Source organism: Anarrhichthys ocellatus, unplaced genomic scaffold (assembly GCF_004355925.1).
Source record: "Anarrhichthys ocellatus isolate YVR2014 unplaced genomic scaffold, GSC_Weel_1.0 scaffold110, whole genome shotgun sequence".
In the NCBI taxonomy this organism is placed as follows: domain Eukaryota; kingdom Metazoa; phylum Chordata; class Actinopteri; order Perciformes; family Anarhichadidae; genus Anarrhichthys; species Anarrhichthys ocellatus.
The window spans coordinates 869458-873884 of record NW_022280140.1 but is presented as its reverse complement, the minus strand read 5'-3'; the positions used below and the strand labels follow the sequence as shown (position 1 = coordinate 873884).

Below are 4427 nucleotides of genomic sequence, written 5' to 3'. Positions count from 1 at the left end.
TCTCTCTCTCTCTCTCTCTCTCTCTCTCTCTCTCTCTCTCTCTCTCTCTCTTTTGTTGCTGTTTTGAAGCCCCACCCAAGAGTACTGCAGATTTTTTTTCCAAAGTTTCTACTGCAGAATACAGGACGCCTGCCAACTGTTGTACATCATTCTTTTACATCATTACATCATTCTGTTTTTACATCATTCTGTGCCCTGCTCACATCCTCAAAGCAGCAGCATTTTCACTGATATTCCCACCCTTATGAAATTTTAATCAGCATGTGTGAATGTCTATAAATACCACCCGGACCTAATTATCTGTGACATAAAATCCTATTTCAAACAAGACCAAGAGTCCACAGCCAAACAGCTGCAGGGTGCTTTGAGCTAAATGCTAACATCAAGTGAAAGTAATGTTTAACAATTACCATTATCAGCATATTTAAACAAAGATAAAATAAAATACAGCAACAACTTATAGTGATCACGTCTATCTGGGTTTGTGGATTTGTTTTTCTTTATTTGTACATGCAGAGTACCATCTATTTGACATTTGTATATATATTACATGAATATAAAGTCACGGACAGTTTCGCGATTTATTGAATCTTATTGACTGTTTTCAGAATACAGTATAGCAAACAATACGTTTGAAATGACTGTACAGATGTAATTACTGTACTGTGTAAAGATTAAATAACACACTACAGAACCTCCAGTATACAAAATATAGATTACCGTAGTTTTAATTATAGCCAAAAACAGTTGATAATAGACCACTAATGCACAGCTGGGTGGTGGAAAACTATCAATGCCTAATTAAAAAATGAAGCATAAAATACATACATTTTTTCCATATGTTGTCATGTATGTAAAGACCCAACATGAACACTGTGAGCAGACTACTTGATTATATAATCCGCTCAAAAGTAAGCATCTAAGGGTGATGTAGCTGTTTTTTGCCTCATTATGCTTGTGTTGGTTGATTAAATACAGCAGCATTGTTTCATCAAGAAGATGTCACGTCTGGTTTAACATCACGTTCACCTGACTGATTACAGGTGAAAAACTGCAGCTACATGTTAGTTTTCAGTATTTTACCCAACCTAACTTTTGTTTTAACCCCGGTCACAGTTGTGATAAAAGTCCCGCAAGCTCAAAGAAATTTGAGGCCCTCTTTACAATCTCTTTTTGAGAAACGTGAGAGCGATTTAGGGTCATTGTCATGGTGTTCAGAACATAGAAAGAGACATTAAAGTAACCGTGAGCCTTTATGTTACTGTGACAAGTTGGAAGAAAGTCAGCGTCAAGGATCAACATCTCGACGGATTAAGTTTAAATAGCATCTTAATCCGATTTAAAGTAATCCGAGTTAAACAATGACATGTTCCTTTGTCGTCCTGTATACCGTTATTGACGTTTAAAAATGAAATATTAACACCTTGTTAATAACACACATTTAATAATATCGTGTAAATAAACTCATTTTAAGTCATTTTATGTACAGACTTCCTGCACCTCGCTGCACTCGTATTTTGAGTGTAATTCAATATTTCCAGCAAGCACTCATCTCATATCCATAAACATATGTTCCTGCTGTCTCCACCTCAATGAGTTATAACTCTTATCTCCTCTCTCTCTCTCTCTCTCTCTCTCTCTCCTCCATCTCTGCCTGTGTCTCTGTGCTGTTTGTGCTGTGAGTTACGTAAGCTCTACAGCAGAGAGAGAGAGGGAGGACACCCATCAACGCACCACACCTACCGGAGACTGCAGTGCTCAGCAGAAAAATATAGCGGCACTGAAAAAAAAAATAAAAGAGATAACACGTGAGAGGGCGAGCCAGGGGAGAGAGTGAATGAGGGAGAGAGGGATGAAGGCACGCAGGGGGAGGACAACATGTATATTATTGTATATACAGTGTCTCTGTATGGGGGGGGGTGCAGATAGATGAAGAAAGAGGGGGAAGACCGATGAGAAGAGGAAGAAGGAATGAAGCCAGAAAGACAAAATGGAGTGAATGATGGATAAAAATACTGAATCTATGATCTCCTGGCTCAAATCAATTCAATGTACTCATCATGAGAAGTATTATATTTTAGGATTTCTTTTCTTATTTAGCTTTGAATGGAGTGAGTTTTAAAGATTTATTTACAAACTCATTTACAAGAAGCGTCTAAGAAAAGATGCAGAGAGTTGCATTGGGGGGAAGTTTTATGTTTATTTGTACCTGTATTTGTTCGGCTTTGTTGTCCTTCTACTTAGCTGTGTGTCTATCTTCCTGTAAATTGTTCTAAGTACGTTGAAAGCAACTTAAAACTAGTTTAATTCTGTCTAGGTGTGCTCACATATTTGACCAATAAAGCTGATTGTGAGCTTGACCGACACCAGGGACTAAAAGTCAGGATAACTATGTGCTTTACCAATCTGTTTCTTACAAATCCCATAACTTTATAACAACACAAACTCAGCAGACGATCCCTTTAAATTACATCGGATTAACACATATTTTAAGATTTAACTTTGGGCATTGGATGCCTTTATTTATATAGTGTCAACATCTGCTGACAAAGTTAATGACAAAAAGCTAGGCGGCAACCTCCGGGTCTGAAAAGTGAAGTGTCTTAAAGCTGCATTCTCTCTAGTGTCCACCAGGGGGCGACTCCTCTGGTTGTATAGAAGTCTATGAGAAAATAACTCTACTTCTCTCTTGATTTATTACCTCAGTAAACATTGTAAACATGAGTTTATGGTCTCAATCTCTAGCTTCAAGTCTTCTTCAATACAGCATGATGTTCATTTAGTACATTATGGTCCATTTAGAGTCACACAGACCATAAAGCAGGGGATGCTTTAGGGCGGGGCTACACAGTGATTGACAGGTCTCCACCAAGGCGTTTTCTCTACCCTCTCGCGTCACTTCTGGTTGCAAAAGAACAAGATGGCGACGGCCAAATTGCCAAACTCGAGGCTTCAAAATGTCCGTCCACAAACCAATGGGTGACGTCACGTGACTATGTCCACTTCTTATATACAGTCTATGCAAAAAGCCGGTAATTAAACCTTGAATTGAGATTATTTAGTCAGAAAGAAGTAAACATAAAGCTCTGTATCGTCAGGATTGTGACAAAGTTGTTCATCTTTTGCATTGATGAGAGAGTTTAACATTCATCCAATGTTCAAAGTGCTCAAACTGAATGTGACGTTTACTTCCAGAAGCCTGGACGTCTGAAATAACTTATCCCAAACTCTCTGGACAGCTAAGAAAAAAATGTAAATGAAGTTTTGCCATTTTGTGGTTAATTGTAAAAACGACCCTCGTAAAAACATACATGGAGATGAAGGGAGAGAAACAAATGAAGATAGGGAAGAGTCAACAGAAAAAGACAGAGAGGAGGAATGAAAGATGGATTTAAATAGAAATACATGCAAAGAGAATGAGAGGATGGCCAGAAGGAGGAGAGAGAGAGAGAGGGAGGAAAGGAGGGAGGGAGGGAGGGAGGACGAAATGGAGAGCGAGTGGAAGCGAGGCAGTGTGAGAGAGAGATAGAGAGATAAAGAGAGGAGGAGAGAGATGAATAATTAAATGACCCTGTTTGGCTGGAGAAGAGAGGAGAAATAGGGGGATGAAGAGATGGAGGAGGAGGAGGAGGATGAGGAGGAGGAAGAAGGCTGATCATAGCACGTATGGCAGACACACAGAAGAGGAAGTGGAGCAGTCTCACACATACGCAATAATGTGTCCACATTTACACACATACACATCTTTTAACTCGCAATTATCACAAGTACTCTGACACACACACACATACACAAACACACACACATATCACATCCACCCACACAGAGTGACAACACACACACACATTTCTGTGTCTTCCATGTTAGATATCAGCTATCGCACACACACACTTGATATAGCAGGAACTCAAACATGATTAACTGCAAGATCACACACACAATGTTCCTGCTGCCAAAACACACACACACACACACACACACACACACACACACAAATATGAACATACACTTTCCCATGCCTGCCATATTGAAAAAATAATTAACCATCAAACACACACACCACACACACACCACACACTGGATATACCAGAGACTAGACTTGACTGCATGAGCAGATAGTATTCCCGTATAGCCAAAACACACACACACACACACACACACACACACACACACACACACTGTCGCTAAAACACACACCTGAACAAACACACATGTATATACACAGACAAACACACACTTGACAGCCATTTTCCAAGAAATCCAAGAAACCATACACACGTAATATTTCTGCAGCCAAAACCCACATAAACAAATATTTTGCACATGCATACTCCTTTTTCCAAAATAGTGCATGAAGCGAAATCACACACGCACACACAAACACACACACACACACACACACACACACACACACACACACACACACA

At 39.5% G+C, this 4427-nt stretch overlaps 1 protein-coding gene across 1 annotated transcript in view; it reads right to left on the bottom strand.

Annotated features, from left to right (window-relative positions):
- Window positions 1-4427, bottom strand: part of LOC116399363 (gamma-enolase) — a 19780-nt gene that overhangs the window by 14530 nt on the left and 823 nt on the right. The gene's annotated exons all lie outside the window — the stretch shown is intronic.